This window comes from Marmota marmota, unplaced genomic scaffold, assembly GCF_001458135.2.
Source record: "Marmota marmota marmota unplaced genomic scaffold, marMar, whole genome shotgun sequence".
Classification (NCBI taxonomy): domain Eukaryota; kingdom Metazoa; phylum Chordata; class Mammalia; order Rodentia; family Sciuridae; genus Marmota; species Marmota marmota.
The window spans coordinates 8,078,141-8,102,244 of NW_026000229.1; the positions used below are offsets into that span (position 1 = coordinate 8,078,141).

At 38.4% G+C, this 24,104-nt stretch overlaps 1 pseudogene; it reads left to right on the top strand.

Moving 5' to 3' along the window:
- The first annotated feature begins 234 nt into the window (after positions 1 to 234).
- The window catches only part of LOC107137575, a 35,715-nt pseudogene continuing 11,845 nt past the window's right edge, over positions 235 to 24,104 (top strand).

Consider the following 24,104-nt stretch of genomic DNA (forward strand, 5'->3'; position numbering starts at 1 on the left):
CCAACCAGTTGCTGCAAATGTGTCCACAGACCCCTACCCAAGCCTGGGGAATTTACATACATCAAAAATCTTTTATTTCTAAACTCTTGATACTGAATGACAGTAACAAACATTTTTTATTGTTAACGTTGATTGGGATTCCTTTTTTCTGGCACACCCACACACACACAATCAATTTCAGCTTAAGAAACTACAGAAAAGTTAGGGACAACACTAGGCAGGTATTTTAGAAACATGAACTCGGAAGATACAAGGCATTCTGGAGAAAGTTTGGTAGAAAAGGAGTTTGCTAAATCCAGGGTGAGAAGTACTTGCTTTTGTTAGGTTTGAGATGTTTGGACTCCTGCTATATCATATCTTCATCATCAGACACAGCACATACCACATGCTTACATTTGTGTTGCAAGTTGAATACAATTTTATCCCGAATTCTTAGCTAAAGGAAGCTAAATATAGTATAGTATACTGACATTTTATTAAGGTGAAATACATTCAACATCAGAGAGATTGAAAAGTTGTCTTCACTCTAGGCCTTTACTCACGGCTTTATGGAAAGAGCACATGTTGAATAACTAGATTGATACAAATCAATCTCAACATAGATTTTTAGTCCCGCTGCAATTTCAGGGAAAAATTTATAACCTCACTGGGAAACCTGATTCAGAAATATCACCTTTGAAAACTGAACTTTAGTTTCTCCAATTAAAGGAGAAGTTTGATTTTATAATACTTATAATAGCACTGAGATTATATTGGAAGAGAATAGAGCAGTTATAAAGTTAACTAATCTAAAATCCTCCTGACCAACTCCTTTCTGTACCACCCTACCCCCAGAAAAAAGGAGCAAATTACTTAGCTTAGCACTGTAGTCCTCAAGCAACGAATCATTTCCTAATATGGGCAGTTCAGCCCTCCAGTTTCACTTCTGGAATTCAAGTGCTAGAAGAATGGTATTTACATTTGTGTATGTTTCTACAACTCCTTCCCTTCTCATTCCCCAAAGCTGTGAAGCCTCTGTGTTGTTTCCTTTAACATTAATTATGGCATCAGTAATGACTGAATTTCCTGAACATACTCTACAGGATCAGCCCTGATAACAATCTAACCCTAGTAGTTTGATTACAAAATTCAAATGAATAGTCATAGAACTTGAGAAATCTTTCCTTATTAAAAATGATTATCAAAAAAAGTAGTTAAAAGCCAATACTTCTGTTGGCATGTGAAGATGTCAAGATGTTAGCATAATTAAAAAAAACAAACAGCAAGGTGGAAGTATGTAAAATAAAATCATGTTGAAAAGGGAGATATTTAATATGATTTAATCTTTTGAAAAACAATTTTTTTTGGGGGGGGGTACCGGGGTTGGAACCCAGAGGCACTTAACCATTAAGCCACATCCCCAGCTCTTTTTTATATTTTGTTCAGAGACAGGATCTCCCTAAGTTGCTTAGGGCTTCATTAAATTGCTAAGGCTGGCTTTGAATTCATGATCTTCCTGCTTTAGCCTCCCGAAGCATGCGCCACAGCACCTGGCTGAAAAACAAATTTTCATCAAAACAGTAAAGGCAGTTATGGTACATGTTCTACCTTTAGACTAAAGGTTAATTTTTGCTTTCTTTGATACTTAAAAAATTATAAAGGAAAAATCTACAGTATAGTACTTGTTCATGAAATATTATCATGTGCTGAACACTTCATTATCATTTAATTCCCCCAATAAACTTTACTTTACAAGTGAGAAAACTAATGCTTAGAGGAGTTCAGTAAATTACCTGAGGTTCAATCACATGTTACAGGTAATAGAACTGGGGTGAACCTGGTAGGTTTTACTGTAATTCATGCTATTAGGCCACTTTGCTATGGTCCTCCTGCCAATGTAAATATTTGACTTGTAACCTCTTGAGTTTATTTTTCAATATACACTTTATCATAGTTTACCACAGAGAATCAATAGGAGTGTGTATTAGCTTTGCAATTTGGTTAAAAACTAAAGAAGTCTTAAGTTAGTGAGTAGAACTAGACAATGTTGGATGTGAAGCTGACCTACCTCTTGTATTTGCAGAATACCAGTTGAAAGAACATGAAAGAATTGAACATAGGGCAATAGCAAAATAAACAAACAAACAAATGCAGGAAACCTAACAGGGCTGGGGTTGAGGCTCAGTGGTATAGCACTTGTTTCGCATGTGTGAGGCACTGGGTTTGATCCTCAGCACTACATAAATAAATAAAATAAAGATATTGTGCCCATCTACAACTAAAAAAACCAAAAAACCAAAAAAACAAACCCAAACCTAACAGCCTAAACATTCATCACCAGGGAACTGGTTAAATAAAAGTGTTACTCAAGCTATTCAAAAAGCAAAAATAGTGTCTGGGGTGTAGCTTAGTGATAGAACAGATATTTAGCATGTATGAGGCTGTGGGTTCAATCTCCAATTTAAATAATTATAATTATTATTATTATTAACAATTTAAAATCACCAGGTTCATTACACAGTGTTTATTATGTTACTATTAATAATTATTTTTAAAAGGGACTCATATGTACATAATCATTATGTTGAACAAGCATGACTCATGGGGTGTGTATCAGTTACTGTAGGCAACAAATAATCTAAAATATGACTCAGAAAAATACTTAATTTCTTGCTTGCACAACATTCCTGTGCAGATATTCAAGTCAGTGAGGTGGCTCTCCTCCACTGTTTTCATTAGGAGCCTCAGGCTCCTTCCATCTTGTGACCTTCGTCAGAAAGTGGCTACATTGCTGGTGGGATGGCGCACGCCTGTAATCCCAGAGGCTCAGGAAGCTGAGGGAGGAAGATCCATAGTTCAAAGTCAGCCTCAGCAGTTTAGCAAGTCCCTAAGCAACTCAAGGAGACCCTGTCTCTAAAATACACACGAGAGAGAGAGAGAGAGAGAGAGAGAGAGAGAGAGAGGGGCTACATTGCTTCAGCTCACATTACATTGGAGAAAACTTTGTCCCATGGTTACCCTCAAATTGAAAGAGAGTATGGGAAACAGTGTATTTGTGTGCCTAAAAAGAATAGTGGAGTCAAGCGCAACAGCACACACCTATAATTCCAGTGGCTCAGAGGCTGAGACAGGAGGATAGCAAGTTCAAGCCAGCCTCAGAAACTTAGTGAGATCCTCAAAATAAAAAATAAAAAAGATGGGGGATGTAGCTCAAAGGTAAAGCGCTATTTTTTTTTAATATTTATTTTTTTAGTTTTCGGTGGACACAACATCTTTATCTTATTTCTATGTGGTGCTGAGGATTGACCCCACCACCCAGCGCATGCCAGGGGAGCGCGCTTCTGCTTGAGCCGAGCCACATCCCCAGCCCAAAGCGGTATCTTTTAAATCCTCAGTATGAGAGAGAGAGAGAGAGAGAGAGAGGGCTTTGATAGATAACCAAATGACTCTTGTTACAGTTAACCTCTCTGACCACCCATATACTATTTACCCTTCCCCCAAGGGAGATGACCAAAAAAAAAAAAATCCTATCCAATTATGGCACTTATATCAAAATCTGGAATGCATTAATTTCTAATTGGTCTGGATGAATTTCCTCATAGCTCAGCAACTTATGAACTAAGAGCCAAGTTGTTGTTTCATTACCATTCCAATAAACCTTCCCACCCAATATGCAGTGATGGAACCGCGACAGGTAAACGGCAATAAAAACCCCTATTTGGAAAAAGGAGAATGAGAAACATAGAGCCACAGTGTCCAAAGCAATTATGGAATCCTGCTAAATATGTATCATGAAGATAGATGCCCTTTCCTGGCAGTGGGGAAAGTTCCTAGATTAGACCAGATTTTGCTCTTTAGGGAAAATTCTCTTGTCACTGTTCTCCTTAAACCTTGATTCTGTCCTCTACTTATTCTTCCTGGCCACTGTCCTCCTTGGCTTTCTGTGGAGTAGGAAGCATCCCCTCCTTGAGATGTACATAGTTTTGACAGGCTGCTTTCTGATGATGCAAGTTTGGATATCCAAGTGTTGTTTCATGGCTTTACTTATTGATTCAGATGAAATTTATATATTTTTGACAATATAATTCCCTCAGAAACTTTTTGAATCTATTTGTTTCAAAACAGTTTCTTGTGCAAGAAACTATGCCTAAATGGTGAGCCAAAATAAATATTTATTCCTTTAAATTGATTTTCTCAGGTATTTTGTAACAGCAATGAAGAGCAGATTCACAGACTTGCTATGTAAAAGGAGTGTATGAGGGCTAGGGTTGTGGCTCAGTGGTAGAGCATTTGCCTAGCACGTGTGAGGCACTGGGCTTGTTCCTCAGCACCACTTAATAAATAAATAAATAAAGTTATTGTGCTATCTACAACTAAAAATATTTGACTGACTTTATTCCTTCCTAATTCAATGCTTTTACTCTTTTTTTTTTTTCACCCTGCTAGCCACTGTTCATGGGCCTCCAAGCTGAGTGGCTGCTAATTCATATGGTGACTCTGTTTACACAATAAAAGTGTTCCTTTCCTGGGTGCATGTAATCCTATGGTGAGAGAACCATACCTCTGAATGAATTAGAAAAAGGCAACTTTTCTTCCAAGTAGACACAGAACATATGGTTGGGAGAATGGAACTCAGACCAGACTTCAGTCCCCATTGTACCTTCAGATAGGTAGCCTTTAGCAGTGAATGAATCACAACAGCCTGTTAAGATTGGAACATAAGGGGAAAGTAATAGAGGAGGCAGTAAAGTTTGTACAACTAGTATTGTCATGAATGTATGAATGGCACTTGTACTCTCTGGGGTTGGCAGATGTTTAAGACTTACTTATTTTTTTTAAAATGTATTTGATAATCAACAGTTCAGATACTTTTTTTTTGAGAGAGAGAGAGAGAGAGAGAGAGAGAGAGAGAGAGAGAGAATTTTATTATTTATTTTTTAGTTTTCGGCAGACACAACATCTTTGTTTGTATGTGGTCCTGAGGATCGAACCCGGGCCGCACGCATGCCAGGCGAGCACGCTACCATTTGAGCCACATCCCCAGCCCTTAAGATTTACTTTTTTGGGGAGGAGGTTGACTATATTCCTGAGTTCTTTTTTTTTTTCAAATTTATTTATTTTAATTAGGTATATATGACAGCAGAATGCATTTTGATTCAATGTACATAGTTGCAGCACAACTTTTCATTTCTCTTGTTGTACATGATGTAGCATCACACCATATGTGCAGTCATACATGTACCTAGGGTAATGATGTCCATCTCATTCCACCATCTTTCCTGCACCCACGCACCCTTCTCTACCTCCCTCCTCTTTGCCCAATCACAATTCTTCCATTTTTCTCATGCTCTCCCCCATTATGGATCAGCATTCACTTATCAGAGAACATTCCACCTTTGGTTTTTTGGGATTGGCTTACTTTGCTTAGCATGATAGTCTCCAACTCCATCTATTTACCTGCATATGCCATAATTTTATTCTTTTTTAATGCTGAGTAATATTCCATAGTATATATGTACCACAGTTTCTTTATCCATTCATCCATTGAAGGGCATCTAGATTGCTTCCAATTTGCAGTCCCACCAGCAGTGTATGAGTGTGCCTTTTCCCCCACATCCTCACCAACATTTATTGTTGTCTATATTCTTGATAACTGCCATTCTGACTAGAGTGAGATGAAATCTTCGAGTAATTAGATTTGCATTTCTCTAATTACTAGAGATGGTGAACATTTTTCATATATTTGTTGATTGATTGTGTTTCTTCTTCTGTGAAGTGTCTGTTCAGCTCCTTAGCCCATTTATTCATTGGAATTTTTGGTTTTTTGGTGTTAAGTTTTTTTGAGTTCTTTATATTATTCCTGAGCTCTTTAAACCTCCCTCCTCCTATCATTGGGGAGCTCATCTTGGCAGTTTCTTTTGCATAGATGAATGTATTACTTTTACAATTGTTTGTAATTCTTTTGTTTTGGGGGGGATAACTGGGGATTGAAGTCAGGGGCACTCGACTGCTGAGCTACATCCTCAGCCCTGTTTTGTATTTTATTTAGAAACAGGGTCTCACTGAGTTGCTTAGGGCCTCGATAAATTGCTGAGGCTGGCTTTGAACTGGCGATTCTCCTGCCTCAGCCTTTTGAGCTGCTGGGATTATAGGTGTGTGCCAACGCACCCGGCCTATAATTTTTTCTTGAGGCAAATCTAACTACTTTTAAGATTTCATCTCAGTTCTGCTGAAGTCCACTCACTTCTTTAAGCAGCTTTCTTGAACTGAATCCAAGAAACCCTTTTCCAGAACCCTTGCATGTTTGTATCATATTTGGACTAACATATTAGTTTGACCCATTACTAGGAGCACTGCTACTTTCTAAACCATAGCCTCATCTCTACCCCACAGGATGCCTGATCAGTCCTTCACCTTTTACATATCTCAGGTGTGACTCAGACATCCACCTACCACCTTTCTCAAGTTGGAAGGTACACATACTATGCTCTACTAGGCGATCTCAGTAAAATTCCTTATATTAATTAATTCTTATATGAGGCAAGGCATATACACCAGTAAGAATAAGATTAGGGGTGATGGTAATGACTTAGCACACCTATAACTTTCTCTAAAAACTGCGTCTCCTATATTTTCTTCAATTTTTCCTGACACTTTTTTTGTTGTTTATACTGGGAATTGAATCCAGGGATGCTTAACCACTGAAGCACACCCCTCAGCCCTTTTTATTTTTTGTTTGACACAGGGTCTTGTTAAGTTGCTTAGGGTTTTGCTAAACTGCTGAAACCGGCTTTAAACTTACAATCCTCTTGCCTCAATCTCCCAAATACCTGGGATTAAAGGCAAACGCCACCAGGACCAGCTCTCTAACACCTTTTCTAGGGAAGATGGAGGTGGATGATGAGGAAAGCATGAAAACTGGTTTTCTATAAGGAAATTTCTCTCTTATATATATTGAAGTACATTCATGCAGTAGAGTATTTTGTAAATCTTAAAAAGAATGAGCTATATAGGTCTGGGGTTGTGGCTCAGTGGTTGTGCACTTGCATTACATGTATGAGGCACTGGGTTTGATCCTCAGCACCATAAATAAATAAATAAATAAATATCAATAACTTTAAAATTTAAAAAAAATAAATAAATAAAATAAAGTGATTCTGTCCATCTACAACTAAAAAAATGTTAAAAAGAATATTTTGATGTAGAAAAGTCTCAAAGATATTTTATTAGGTAATAAAAAGGAGGTGTAATATTTCACAATGTGCCTGTTTATATGCAATGAAACTACGCATTAATGCACATTTATGAATATGTGAAGAACATTTCTGGAAAGATTTATTAAGATAGGCTAAATTATGTTGTATTAACTAACATATTAAACTTGAAATCTTAGTTCCTAAGCAGAATGAAGAAGTATATTTTTGGTATATGTGCACAAATTTTTTGTGTATGCACACATCCTGTGTAAGATGGGCAACACTTCAGGGATGCTGTTCTCCATGTGGTGACTCAGGGATCCAATTGCTTCTGTTTCATGTCTCCACCATGTAAATGAATGGCTTCCACAATTGCTCTAGTAAAGGAAGAAAGAGTCAGAGAGTCATATGCTGGCACTAAATGCTTTGGTCCGAGAGTGCACAGAATACTTCTATTCATAACCCTGAGCCACTTCCCTGAGTGTAAATCAGGGAAGCAAATACTGTCATACTTCATGCTCAGAAAAATGAAAATGAAATGGAATTCAATACTAAGTGGCATTGTGTCTGCTACAAGAACCACACACACATACACACACACACAGCAGTAATAGGAGGAGGGAGTCTGAGGATATAATATCAGAAGGAGATTTTCTTCTCTTGCTAAAATTGTTTAGTACTATTTACTAAGTTATTTAGGATTTTTAAACCATTGTCTTTTGTCTAGTTTTTCAATTAAATAATTTTTCTTTTAGCACCAATGGATGCTAAAAATAATGGGTGAATTTCATGATGAAAAGGATATAGTCTCAAAAGGTTTCACCACAAGAGTCTTTTTAATTACAAATAGGCAAAGAATAATTTTCCAGTAGAAAATCCAGCAGATAATCCGGGCACAGTGGTACATGACTGTAATCCCAGATGCTGAGGAGGCTGAGACAGGAGGATCGCAAGTTCAAAGCCAGCCTCAGCAACTTGGTGAGGCCCTAAGCAACATAGTGTCTGTCTCAAAATAAAAAAACAAAAAGGGCTGGGGATGTGGCTCAGTGATTAAGCTCCTCTGGTTTCAATCCAAGAACCAAAAAAGAAAGAAAGAAAATTCGGCAGATAACACCTTAGTTTAGGAATCAAAGTTAAAATATCACCAGTAATAAATAGACATCATATACCTTCTGATTTAATGATCTGAAAAGAACATAGCATATTTTTATTCTATCTGCAAAAGATAATAAGCTGATTCTAATTATGAGGAAAATAAACAGATAAAACTAAATTGAATAACTTCATACAAAATATCTGGCCTATATTCTTCAAGTGATGAGTTATAGAAGGCAAAGGCAGACTGAAGCATTATTCCAGATTGAAAGAAAGTAAATGCAATGTGTGATCCTTTTTTTCCAGGCTTGGATCCTGCAACAGGAATTTTTTTCTTTTTTCTGTACAGAACATTATTGAGACAATTAATGACACCCAAGTAAGGTCTCAAAGTTAGGTAAGATTTATCAATGTTATTTTTGGCATGATAATTGTGCTACTGTTATGTAAGAGAATACTATATTCTCATTTTAGGAAACAAACCCATATTCAAGTATTTAGGAGTAAAAATTCATTATGTCTGCAATTTATTCTTTTTTTTAAAGAGAGAGTGTGTGAGAGAGAGAGAGAGAGAGAGAGAGAGAGAGAGAGAAGGAGAGAGAGAATTTTTTTTAATATTTATTTTTTAGTTATTGGCAGACACAACATCTTTGTTTGTATGTGGTGCTGAGGATCGAACCCGGGCCGCACGCATGCCAGGCGAGCGCGCTACCACTTGAGCCACATCCCCAGCCCTGCAATTTATTCTTAAATGGCTCTATAAAAATAATTATCTATCAATACATGTGTGTGTGTCTGTATTTGGAGAGAGACAATGATGACACGTAAAAGGCCTTTAGTTCCATCATTAGAACTGCAAAAAAGAAAAAGTTAACATTTTTTTGAATTTGAATAAAAAGAGGTTTTTTACCTTTCCTGAAAGCATTTTCAAGTCTGAAATTATTTCAAAAGGGACAATTAATTAACTATACGTGTTAAGTTTAGGTTTATGAACTTTTGCACTAGATATAATGCTGAGCAAGGATTCTATTTTTATCAAAGCTGGAAGTATCCATAGAATGCTTCAACCTCCTTTTTTTTTTTTTTTTTTACAGTTAAGCTGGTGGGTTTTACAGATGAGGCGTCTGGACTAGGGTCTTCAGGATGAAGCTGTGAGGATTCAAACACTAGGAGAATAGAAAAACAAGAAGATAGCAAGTGTCACATCCCAGGACCAACTACATAACTGAGGGCAGGGAGTGCAGAGAAAAATAAAAATGCAGGTTTCTTCTTTATAAATTATTAAGAATTTCAAAATCATAACAGCAGAACATTAACCCAAGCACAGGGCCCTACTAAGAATAGGCCTTGAGTGATGGCACAGGTTACACACCCAGGAAGCAGGTCCCAAATGTCACAACCTACCAAATATGTCTACATTCAGTTACTGTCCTGGAGTCAGTTAAGGTCTTGCTACTGAGGCACTTTCAGTTGAAAGGACAGACACTTGATTCAAATGGCTTCACTCATAAGGAGATATAGGCCAGCAGAATATCATTTGAAGGCTTCGTATGAACACTGGCACTCCAAGTCATCAAAGACCAAGGTTCTTTCAGACAAGTCTCTGTGTATCACTGTCTTCAGTACATACACGGGATTTTCCTTTAGGCCTGAAAACATCTATGTGAGATATGGGCCTTCTCTTCTTGTTGTCTTTGGCAGGAGCATGGATGACTTTTTCAAGAGTTTCTCACATCTTGTTAGCCAGAATTGGGTCCCATGCCCATGGCAGGGAGAATGTGGAGCTATACTGGATTAAGCTATCAGGATATCCCTATAGTAGCTCAGGTTGGGGCCATCTTCCTGTGAAGCACAGGCAACTTGGAGGAGGTGGATATCTGAAGAAAATCAGGGCTCTGATGAGAAAGAAAATGGGTATCTGCCATGGGGGCTGATACCCCATGCTGTCATGACATACCACTGCTGTCTCCGGTACCATGAGAGCTGCTCGGCATGTTGAAGGATGAAGCAAAAAGCAAAAAGCAGAGATGAGGATCAGAGCTTGGCAGGGGCACGATCTTGCACTTCCAAAGGCAATTCAGGCTTCATTCAGTATGCCAATGAAACCACTAGTGCTACACAATAAATCTTAGGTGGTTCACAGAAGAATATTTTTATTTCAATAAATGCATGCTTACTTTTTGTTTTTTCTTTTGGTACTGGGCATTGAACCTAGAAGTCCTTTGTATTTTTTATTTTGAGACACAATCTCAGTAAGTTGCTTAAGATCTTGTTAAATTGCTGAGGTTGGCCTCAAACTTGTAATCCTCCTTCCTTACCTTCCTGAGTCCCTAGGATTAGAGGCATGCACCACTGCACCTGGTTAGGTATATGTCTATTTTTAAGTGTATTTTAAAGATAGGTAGTAAGCAGAGCACAAAAAGCCACTAATCGTAAAGAAAAAAAGACTCATAAGTTGAATTTATTAAAATGAAGAACTTCTGTTCATTAAAGGAGCAAAAAGGCAAGCCATACTGGGCTACTTGGGAGGTGGAGGCAAGATGATCACAAGTTCAAGTTCAGTTTAGACAACATAATAGAAAAAGACCCCATCTCAAAAAAAAAAAAAAAAAAAGTGAGCCTTATCAAGAACAGACATGTGCGCACACACACAATTTGTGTGGGAGACAGGAGGAGACATTGTATGAAATTTGTGGCAAGCCCTAGAGGATTCCTTGTGGTTCTGGAGCTAAGCCATGTCATCTGCAGTGGAGAGTCACCCTTTGGAAAACACATTCTACAGTACTGAAAGTCAATAAGAAAAAGAAAAAGAAAAAAACAACAATAAAAAAAAATCAGACAACTAAATTAAGGCCAAAAACCATGAATAAGCACTTCACAAAAGACTGATAAACATGAATTGACTGATAAACATGAAAACTTTTTCAACCTCATTAGTCATTAGGGAAACACAAATTGAAACCACAATGAGATACCACTCTATACCAACGAGAATGACTAAAATTAAAATAACTGATGACATCAAGTGTTGTTGCAGATATGAAACAATTGGAATGCTCATTCAGTGTTTCTGAAAGAGTAAATTAGTACAATTACTCTGGGAAACTATTTGGCAATGTCTACTAAAACTAAACACAGTCTTGGCAATTTAACTCCTAGGCATATAGGCTAAGGAATGTATGCATGTGTTTGTTAAAAGACAAACAAGAATATTCATAACAGCATTCTTTGTAATAGATAAAACCTAGAAACAACCTAGATAGCCATTAATGGTAGAATAGACAAACACATGGGTGTGATCATACAATGGAATACAATATTTCAATGAGAAAGAATAAATCAGACTACCTGCAACAAGATGGATCAATTTCACAAACATAATGTTGAGGGAAAGAAAGCAGATGCAAAAAGAGAATGTCTTTCTATATATATAATGTTCCATTTCATTTACATAAAGTTCAAAACTAGGTAAAAAAAAAAGTATACCCTCATTCATTGCAACATTACTTACAATAGCTAAGTGGTGGAGGCAACCCAATTGTTCTTAATGCATAAATGGATAAACAATATGTGGTACAGACATATGATGAAGTATTATTTGGCCTCAAAAAAGACAGAAAATTCTGATAGATGCTACAACATGGGTGAACCTTGGAGATGTTATGCTAAGTGAAATAAGCCAGTCACAAAAAAGACAAACACTGTCTGATTCCACTTATATTAAGTGGATATTCAAATTCATAGAATATTCAAATTCATAGAGTCAGAAAATAGAATGGTGGTTGTCAGGGGCTGATGAGAAGGGTGTGGGGAGTTGTTGTTTAATGGGTTCACAGTTTCAGTTTTAGGAGATGAAAGGAGTTCTAATTGCAGCTACTCAGGAAGCTGAGGCAGAAGGATTGCAAGTTCAAGGCCAGCCTGGGCAACTAACTTAGTCTCTGTCTCAAAATAAAAAATGAAAAGGATGTTGGTCAGTGGTAGAGCACTTACCTAACATGTGTAAGCCCTGGGATTCAATCCCTAGTACAAAAAAAAAATGAGTTAAGAATATTAGTTGCACTATATGTTACTGTACTCAACACTACTGAACTACACTGTGCTTAACAATTGTTTAGATGGTAAATTTTATGTTATGTGTATTTTACTGTAATTAGAAATTTAAAATAAAAAAACATATGAGTCTATGGTGATAGAAGAAGGACAGTGGTTACAGAGCTGGCAGATAGATAATTATGCTCCATGGGAAGGTACATTATTTATCAATATCTTGAAGAATTTGCTGGTGATTTGCCCATCAGAATCTCTATAAAAAGTTAAGTAGGGGCTGTCTTCCAGAGGATAGGACTGATAATAGAAGACACTATTGCAGAATTTGGTTCACTGATAGCCATGGGAGTCATTGGACTCTAAAACAATAAAGGCCAGGTGACAGTGCTTAACTTGTAAAAGCTAGGCAATGACAGTGATCATAATGATGAGGTTAGAGTGGCAGCCTTAGGGACCTGGCCCACAGTTATGGAGGTGATTGATAGAGTGTTCCTAGAGACAACATAGACAACTATACTACTCACCTTGTACTAGCAGAAGAAATTAAGAAGAGCAGACTGAAAGGTTGAAGACAACATCCCCAAGAAAAACTCATAATCTCTTTCCTCATGTCCAGACTTGAGCCAGTTTTCTGATTTAAAATCTCATGGCTAAAGAGGTGGCTGGGGCCTGAGAAGAAAGACCCTTAACAATATAGAAAGAATATGTGATAATGATTCCTCAGTTCTATCTCAAAGAGACTTATGGCTGTTTACTGGGGTAACTACACTGGGGCAGGGAGATGCCTAGCTACATCATGATCTGTTGGAAGCAAGGTCTGTGTTGAATATGGGAGACCTTGTGTCATTATGGCTCCTCCCTGTTAGAGTTGGGGAGGCACATGGGGGCCACAGTGTAAGTGGAATTTTGTCTCGTGCCTGGTTTACCATGTGTCCTTGGTCCTCTCAATTGTTGTTTTTCAGGCCCTGAGTATGTACTGGGATTGGTTATTCTTGGGGAACATAGAAAAGTGCTAGGAATAGGGATTATAGAAATTAGTTTCTTCCTTAAGGATACAAAGGCTACAGGGAAAATGGTTTCTAGCACATCTCTATTTAATTCACCATTATAGACTCTGCAAAAACTAAGTGAATCCTGCAGGTGACTGTAGACATGTACCATGAATTCAACCAGATACGACAGCTCCAATTGCAGCTGGAGAATTCCCCATGTGGCATGTTTGCTACAATAGATCATTTTGACTTTAAGATCACACTATGCACCCATGGATTTGGAAAATGTGTTCTTTTCTCTCCCAATTAGATAAAAAAATACAGAAAGATGTTTTCATTTACATAGAATGAACAATAAACACTTGAAGTTTTCCAGGGTTTTTGTCTCCTACACTACGTCATAATTTAGTCTGAAGTGATTTGAACTGTCTCGACATACTTTAGAGTACAACATTGATCCATTACCTTGACGACTTATGTTAATGAGCCAGGTGAAAAAGAGGTGATAGTACACTGGAGACCTTGTGAGGATAGGTGTACTCCAGAGGGAGCACTGTGAAGATTCAGGGGCTTTCTATACCCATAAAGGTTTTAGAAATCCAGTCATCAGGGGTGTTGGTGGGATATCCCCTCCCAAGGCAAAGACATATTTCTGCACCTTGCACCTTCTACCACAGAAACCTGTATCTCTTCAGGTTTCGGAGCACAGCACCGCTCAAGTCTACATGCCAGGCATCATGAAAGGCTGACAGCTTTGAGTGAGGCCTGGAGCAGGCTCAGAGCATGATAGAGCTTTGCCAGAAGTACCTGTTACAGTGCAAAGAGGGCTGGAGATTATCAGAGATGGGAGAAGACACTATGTGTGATTTGTACCAAGCCCTAGAAGTGTCTTGGGGACTCTGGAGCAAGATCATTCCAGCTGCAGTAGAGAATTAAACACCTTTTGAAAAACAGCTCTGGTGCACCACTGGGCCTTGGTAGAAAAAGAATGGCTGACCAAGAGACACCAAATGACTGTGCAGCTGGAATTTCCCGTCATGATTTGAATTCTCTCAGAACCACCAGTTCATAAGTTCAGGAGCACCCAGCAACAATCCATCACAGTATTGAAGTGAGATGTCTAGTATCACTCACAATTAGGACCATAGACACGAGAAAGTTGCACAAGCAGATAGCTAGACTCCCATAGTCCCCACAACTGTGAAACCAGGGACTCTCTACTTGCATTTACGACTATTCAGGGAATCCTAGATGACCAGCTGAAGGAGACCAATCTCTGTGCTTGGTTCACAGATGGGTCAGCTTAGTCTTCAGGTATAAGTGACACATGGACAACGAGCAGCATCACTTAGACATTAAAGACAATGCTGAAGGGGAGTCATACTAGGAGCAGAATTTCAGACAGTACACTGAGTGATCTTTGTGTAGAAAGAGAAATAACCCTAATTTAGAATATGGTCAGCCCTCCATATCTGCTGGTTCTGCCACTATGGATTCAATCAACCACAAATCAAAACTATTTTGGAAAAAACTACATCAATATTGAATATATACAGACTTTTTTTCTTGTTCATTATTCCCCAAACAACATAGTATAACAATTATTTATGTAGTATTTACATTGTATTAGGTATTATAAGTGATCTAGAGGTGGGACCAGACGCGATTGCTTATGCTTGTAATCCTAGCTATGTGGGAAACTGAGACAGAAGGATCTCAATTTTGAGGCCAACCTCAATAGCTTAGTGAAACTCTGTCTCAAAAAAAAAAAAATAGGGCTGGGGTTGTAGCTCAGTGGTAGAGTGCTTGCCTAGCATGTCTGAGGCACTGGGTTTGATTCTCAGCACCACATATAGATAAATAAAACAAAGATCCATCGACAATGAAAAAGTATTTAAATAAATAAATAAAATAAAAAGGACTGGAAATGTAGCTCAGTTGTAGAGAGCCCCTGGGTTCAAACCCCAGTACCAAAACATAAAAATAAAGTTAAATAATATAAATTGGCCTCCTGTCTCAGGACAGTCACAGAGTCACTGATATTATAGGCATGTGCCACTGAGCCCAGTTACTATGTCATTTTACATAAGGCACTTGAGCATTTGTGAGTTTTGGTATCTAATTCACTGCAGGGAAGGCAGTGGTCCTGGAACCAATTCCCCACGGATACAGAGGGACAACTCTATGCATAGACTCAGGCAGTGGCAAATGTCTTGGTTGACTGTCTGGGTCCTGGAAGAAAAATCTTAGAAGATTGAAAGCAAAGAGATCTGGAGTAGGGCTGTGTGGATAGATATATGGGAGTGGACTTCAAGTTTGAAGATCTTTGTATCACATGTTAATTCCCACCAGGGAACATCCCCTAAGAAAGCTTTAAATAACCAAGAAGATAAAAATGACTCAGCCAGTTGACCCAAGCCAGCCTTTGTAGTCAGCTGCCCTGTGTAGGCATTAAAGGCACATGAAAAAGGTGGCCACAGTGACAGAGATGGAGGCTACTCATGGGGCCAATGGCATGAACTTCCACTTACCAGGGCTGATCTAATTCCTACTTCCTCTGCCAAAAGTTTAGCATCCCAATTAATAAAGACAAACTGGGATATACCATTCCTTGAGGAGACCATCTTAACCACATTGAACTCTTCTCATCTTGGAAGCACCAGAGTTCATGCTCACAGAAACAGACTATATTTCAGGCATGGGTTTGCCTTTCCTGCCTTAGGGTCTCAGCCAGCCCCACTATCTCAGGGTTTATGGGGTGTTTGATCCACTGGCATGGGGTTCTACATAACTGTTCCAGACCAGGAACCTATGGCTATGGTATTTAGTATAGTTCATGTCCAGTGTTATGTCATCCAGAAGATGCTTATCTGATAAGAGTGTGGAGGCATCTGCTAAAGGCAAAACTGAAGCAGAGACAATACAAAGATAGGGATGCCATCTTCTAGGATACAGAATATCCATTGGGTCAGTATATGGGGAATGATGCTCAGGCATATCCCTATATTCTCAAACCCTTACTAATAGACCCTTCTGCCACAAGTATTTGGAATTATACAACAATAGGTAATATGGATTACTGATATGGGTGATTGTAGACTGGCTATTCATGTCCAGTACTCCTTCTTTTTAAAAATTTGTTGATGGACCTTTATTTTATTTATTTATGTGTGGTGCTGAGAATAGAACCCAGTGGCTCACACATGCCAGGAAAGCACTCTACCACTGAGCTACAACCAGCCCCAATATGCCTTTCATTTTAGAAACACATCAAATCATTCCTTTTGAGAATTGACAATAATTTTGTATTGAATTATGTACAGGTTCATATAACTGTAAGTTCTAATTCTATGTGTATAATTTTGTTTTGTATTTCTTTTTTTGCCCCACAGGACTGGTGGTTAAAATAAGATTTCCCCCTTTTCTTTTTATTTTGAAATAATTTAATACATACAGAAAGATCTCAATTCTAAAGTAAAAAACTTTTTGTCTTAAGCCATTCAATAGAATGTTGCCAACAATATGCTGTCACCCGTGAGAATTCTTTAATGTATATTTCCTGCAAATAGCAATAGTTTCTTACATAAATACAGTGTGTCTATCCAAACCAGGATAATTGATGATGATACTTTACTACAATCTAACCCAGGGATGCCATTTGAATTTCACCACTTAACCCAGAATAATATCCTTGCAAAAGAATCCAACCTAAGATCACACACTGCTTTGGGTTTTCATCCCTCTTTAGTCTTCTTTAGTCTAGAGTAGTTCCTCAGTCTTTCCTTGACCTTCATGACCACTTTTGAAGATAACAAGCCAGTTATTTTTAGATTGTCTCTTGATCTGTGTTTGTTTGATGTAACTTCAGGTCTAGAATCAAGTTATGCATCTTTGGCAGAAATATCACAGAAATGATTCTGTTCTCCCCACTGCATCCTCTCAGGTGGTGCACAATTTCAGTTTATTATGTTACTGCTGATGTTAACTTGATTTGCTTAAGATGGTGTCTTCTAGCCTTCTTAAAAATCAGAATCTAAGGGCTGGAGTAGTGGCTCAGTGGTAGAGAACTTGCCTGGTATGTGTGAGGCCCTGAGTGCAATCCCTAGTACCACACATAAATAAAATAAAAAGATCCATTGATAACTAAAAAATATTTTTAAAAAATCAGAATCTAAGATGGATGCTAAGTAGGCTCCTTGCTTTAGGATATTGCTGTTCCAGTCCTTCCTAGTAAATACACGCTGTATAATACATGCACTTATACATGTATTTTATCTATTTATATCAAATGGAAACCATGAATTTGCTCCAAAGCCTCCCATTCCAAACTAACACCACAAAGTTCATTCTAGTTTCTCCATTACTGCCTCTGTCCTTTCATTTTTAATTGCAAGAAATTTGGCTTCCATTAGCTTTAACATATTTACTTATTTTCTTTAAATCAAGACTCTTATTTATTTATTTGTTTATTCATTTATTTTTATGTGGTGCTGAGGATTGAATCCAGAGCTTCACATGTGCTAGGCAGGTACTCTACTGCTGAGCTACAACCCCAGCCCCCATATTTACTTATGTGATCTTTTTTTTTTTCTTCCACTCTTCCATGAACCCTCTCCTTGTCTTGGACTCCGATATTCCCAGCTAAGTGGCTGCCACCACCACTCCCACTTCCCTGTGGAAACCTCCTCATATTTGGGATCTGACACCCTGCTCTTGTCCACTCCCACTCTCCCCACCATGGTCTCCCTCCTCATTCTGCCTGGGCTTTGACACTCTGAACCCAGTGGTAAAATGGGACTCGTTAAAGCTAAGAGATTAAGGATGCATGCTATAAACTGCAACTATGATGAAATTAGTCATACATCTTCACATAGGCCTGAGGACCAGACTAACAATATTCTGCACTTATGTTGGGGTTTTAAAAATACCAGTAGTGTTTCAGCATTAAATCCACTTGGAGCTTATTTTTGTATATGGTATAAAATGGGATACCAGCACCATTTGTTGTATAATCAACCTTTTCTCACTGAATTAAATTTTCATTGTTCATACATTATATTTTTATAAGTATATCTATTCCTGGACTTTCTATTCTGTCTCACTGGTTTATTTGTCTTTTCCTATACCAATGTTATACTAATGTCTATTCCTATACCAACGTCATACTGGTACTATTTGTAGATACATTGAACCTTTCAAATGAATTTTAAGATAATTAAAAAAATATGTTGGGATTATAATTGGAATTTTGCTAATTTTATATAAATCTGTGGCGAATTGACCTTTTTGTGACATATATTAAGTCTTGATATCCAAGAATGAACAGTGGAGGCCATATGCCTATTAGTTGTTCAGTTATTGTTCCATTTATTTATCCAACATAATTTTTGAGCAGCTGCTACATGCCAGCACTGTTGTAGATGCTGGGAACACAACAGTGAACAAAACAGATAAAGTTCCTGCTTTTTTTTAAAGTTTACATTCTACTGGTGAAGGAGAAAGATAATAAACAAATACACAAAATGTATGTTTTATATATAAATGCTGAAGCTTACATTGTGGTAGGAAGAGATGAGCAATATACTCTGAATATAGATTCCATATCTGCAGATTCAACTAACCACAGAACAAAAATACTTGAAAAAAAATTACAATTCTCTTGAAATTTTAAAGTCATTGTTCCCTAAACAATGCAGCCTAACAACAACTTACATGGCATATACATTGTATTGGGTATTTTAATTAATCTAGAGAGTATTTAAAGTATACAGGAAGTTGTGTATAGGTTATATGCAAATATGCCATTTTATGTAAGGGTCTTGAGCAACTGCAGATTTTGGTATCCTGAATGGGGGCGGGTGGGTCCCCATGGATACTGAGGGAAAACTGTATATAACAAGTAAATAAATACATAATATAGCAGATGTTGTTAAATGCCATGGTAAATAATGAATCCAGTTGAAGGGATATATAGAGTGCTGGGAGGGGGGTTGTTATTTAATCTAGGGCGATAAGGTGATGTGGTCATATTTGAGCATAGCTGTGAAGGAAATAAAGGAACAATCTATACATTACTCCTCGATGCAGAGGCAGGAGCAAGCTCCGTGTGTTATCCTGGCAGAGGAAGAGCAAGCAGCCCAGCATGGCTAGAGTGGAGAGACAGGGGTGGAGCGACAGGAGGTGGACAGAGAAAGGTAGCTGGAGGGAGAGAAGAGGGCATATGGAATACAGCCTTGGAGACCACAGTGAGGATTTTGGCTCTGAGTGATAAGGGACATTATTCTGAGTTTTCAGCAGAGGATAATACCATCTGATGAAGGTTTATAAAACATAATTTTGGTGGAAGAGGGTGGTGGTAGAAGTAGTGAGAAGTGATGGATTCTGACTGGCCTAGCTCAGGTGCACCCATAGTCCACCAGAGGGCACTGCATAAGTGTCCAGATTAGGTTTAGTTGTGACCACAGGTCCTTTACTCATCCTTGCATAAGGATAGGCTATGATTCCCACCTACGTAACAACTTCCCCTCCCCATTTTGCTATTAGAACTTAGATTCTCTTCCAGACAGTGGTGTGCCCAACCTCAAAGGAGAAATCATGTTGGTAAGAGCACCACCTTCAACTCTGCGACAGTGGTCATCTAATGACATTGCCTTCCTTCATTTTTAAGACTTCCTTAATCTCTCCATTACCCTCTCCTCCTGACCATTTACATGCATCAACTAGTGTTTTAATGTAGTCTGAGAAGACTGGTTTGCTGAGAGTGACTGGGTGCTCTCTGCCATTATTTCTTAAGGAAACATTGCCTTTTAAACCTATAACACTGAATAAAAATAATGTTTTAAAAATTCAACTGAAGTGGGCTGGGGCTGAGGCTCAGTGGTAGAGCGCTTGCCTAGCATGTATGTGGCACTGGATTTGATCCTCAGCACCACATAAAAATAAGAAAATAAAGGTATTGTGTTTATTTACAATTGAAAAGAATTCAACTAATGCAAAGGGTAAAGAAATGTGAGATGTCTGAAAAAGTTTACAGCAGCACTGTCCAATAAAACCATAACACAAACCACATATGTAACTTTAAATTTAAAATTACATACATACCCAATTTTTAAATATAAAAAGAAATGGGTGAAATTAATTTAAATCATAATTTTATTTAATCCAATATATCAAAATATTAAGATATAACCAATTTAAAATATATTTAGTTAGATAGTTTACATTTGCTTTTTAAATTAAGTCTTCATAATCTGGTGGGTATTTTACACTCACAGCATAACTCCATTTGGATTGGCCACATTTCCAGCACTCAGTACCCAATTGTGGCTGGTACCCACTGAACTGGCCAGTACAGGTTTGCGTTTCCCATCCTTCTAAAAGTTGGGTGCTGCCACATCTTGGTTTTCTATTGCCATGTCACAGGCGACCCCAAACTTAGTAGTTTAAAACAACACCCACTTATTATTTCAGAGTTCAGAGTCAAAGTGTGGGTTTGTCTGGGTTCTCTTCTCAGGATCCCACAAGGCTGAAATCAAGGCGTCCACTGGGCTGGGACTTGTCTGGAGGTTCTGAGGAAGAACCTGTTTCTAAGTTTATTTGAGTTGGCAGAATCTCATCCTTTGGGGCTGTGGATCTGAGATCCTGGTTGCCTGCTGGCTCTGGGCTGCAGGCTGCTGTTTCTAGGGCAATTTGAACGCCTTCTCCTGGGCCCCTCCTCTTCAAAGAAGCAGTGGTGGCACATCTTTCTCCTGCTTAGAATCTCTCTGACTTTCCCTTTTGTCCACCAGCTTGAAAAAAATGTGCTTCTACAGGGCTTGTGATTAGTGGGCCCACCTGAACATTCTCTTTTACCTTAGAACATAATTACCAGGAACAAAATTCATCCTCAAGGGAGAAGGAAGGAATTACTATACCTGAGGGAGGATCAGTGAGGGAATTCTCAGAATTCTGCCTTCTGTGCCATGTGATTAAGTTCTAGTTAATAGGAAGTTAATGGTGACTTTATTCTTCTAGTTGTTTGGGTCAGAATATTAGGTGCCATCCTTGACCTCACTTTTCTTCACACTTCACTGGGCAGTCAGCAGATTGTGTCAGCCATACTTTCCAAACACTTGGAATTCAGGCCTCCTCAACACTTTCCATTGCTTTATCTTGGGCTGGCCACCATCATTTCTCAGATGAATCATTGTAGTAACCTCCTTACAGCTACACCCTCAGCCATCTGTTCTTTTTTTCTTTTTCGCAGTACTATAGATGGAACCCAGGGTGATCTCCCACTCAGCTATACCTCTAGCCATTTTGTTTTTTATTCTATTTTTTTATTATTATACAGGGTTTGACTAATTTGCCCAGGCTGGCCTCTAACTTGTGATCTGCCTGCCTCAGCAGCCCAAGTAGCTGAGATTACAGGTATGTACCACCAATCCCAGCAGCAATCGACCCCCACCCCCATATTTGGGATTGACTGAGCCCAGGTGTGCTCTACCATAGAGCTACATCCCCAACCATTTTTATTTTGAAGTAGGGTCTTGCTAAATTTCTGAGATTGGTCTTGAACTTGTGATCATCCTGCTTCAGCCTCCTGGGTCACTGGGATTACAGGCATGTGCCACTGCATTCAGCAGCAATCTGTTCTTAATATAGCAACCTGAGTGATCCTGGTTCAACATATGCCAGGTCATGTCATTCAGCACCCTTCAAAAGTTTCCCATTTTGGAAGAAAAACTAATCTCCTGAGGCTGGAGGTGTAGCTCAATGGTACAGCATTTCCCTAATAGGCAGGAGTGCCTGGGTTGGATTCCCAGCACTACAAAAAGAAAAAGAAAAACCAAAGTTTTATTATGGACAGCAAGGTTCACTTTGATCTCCATGTTAGCTTAGTGATCTCATGTCCTTCCAAGCTTCTCAGTCCTTTCGCCATAGCTACATAGGTCTCCTTAAACATGCCAAAAGTCCCATAGGGCTTTTACACTGGCTATGATCTTTTCTAGAATGTTCTTCTCCAAGATACCTGTATAACTAACTCTCATACTTCCCTTTGGGTCTTAATGCTAAATTTGCCCTTTTTAGTGAGGCCATTCATGTCCCCCTCTTCATATTCCCCCACCCTGCCTTATTTTTTTCTCCTTAGTACTTTTCACTATGCAACATTTTACATTTAAAAATTTTACATCTTGTTTGTCTCTCACTAAAATGTAAATTATTACAATAGGAATTCCCTCTTCTTCCCATTCTTTTGTTCATTGCTGTATCATCCTGGCATGTGGTAAACATTCAAAATTGTCGGTTGAATGAATAATACTATGAAAGGGAGATGACAGATGTGGTTTGGAAGGAGAGTAGTGACTTTGATTATCTTGAGATTTTGCTAAGCCAGATGTGCACAACGTGCTTTTAAGGGTTACCACTGAAAGGACAGAAATAGAACTGTGACTTCAACATCTGTGGGCAGGAAAGGGCAAAAAAGAAAATTTTATTAAACCAATGGAAGACAGGAGTGATGGGAAAGCAGCAAAGCAAAGAAAAAAAGGTGAAAAGAAAGCATGAAGCTTCCAGATTCCTATAGAATAATTGGGGCAGACACCTAAATCCCTTCACAATCCTTCAAAAACCATACAGACAATGAAAGCAAGTTAAATCACCCCAGCCCTCACCTGCAGCATCTCTCTGAGACAAAGAATATCTCAAACTTCAATTTATATGTAAATGGAGAGATAAATATCTGAAACCAGCTGAGCTAAGGCTCACAGGAACAGTCAAGGGAGTGGTGGGAGAGAGCAGAGAGCAGCTGGATCCTAGAGGTGGCTAAAAAATTGATAGCACTAGCAGAGATTGTGCCCAGAAGGAGCAAATCCTATCCAGAAAGAGGAAATGGAGAGGACATGTTGAGATCTGTGGATCAGACTACTGGCTACTGGGTGATCAAAAGGAACATTTGTGAAAACTGATAATAGATCAGGACATAAAGAAAACCTCAGTCACTTTGAAAAATATCTATAGTATAAAACAACATTCTGATCATAATGCATACAATTATAGATTTTGTGGGGATAAGAGGGATTGAACCCAGGTGTACTCTACTGAGCTACATCCCCCAGCCCTTTCTACTTTTTTTATTTTGACACAGGGTTTCACTAAGTTGTCCAGGTTAGCCTTGAACTTGAGATTCTCCAGCCTCAATCCCTGAGCTGCTGGGATCACAGGTGTGGGCCACCATGCCTGGCTATGATTATAAATTAAAACAATTAAGAACACAAAGCCCTCCCACTCAGAATTTTTAAAAAAAAAAATATATATTTTTTAGTTGTAGTTGGACATGATATCTATGTTTTATTTATTTTTATGTGGTGCTGAGGATCAAACCCGGGGCCTTGCACGTGCTTGGCGAGAGCTCTACCACTGAGCCACAATCCCAGCCCCCCACTCAGAATTTTTAAAAAACTTTCTATTAAGCAACACTTGGGCCAAAAGCGCAATATAAACCAAAATTACAGAAAGTCATAAAATAGCAATAATGAAAACAGCTTATCTGCATTTATGAGACATTACAGAAGCAGTTGTTAGAAGAAAATGTATTATAATGAATACTGTATCAATAAATTTTTAAAATTGTTTTTAGTTGTAGATGGACACAATATCTTTATTTATCTATTTTTATATGGTGCTGAGGATCAAACCCAGTGCTTCACACGTGCAAGGCTCTTCCACTGAGCTACAGCCCAGCCCTGTATCAATAAAATAACTGTCAACCAAAAAGCTAGGAGACATACAAAACTAAACCAAAAAAAAAGGAGAA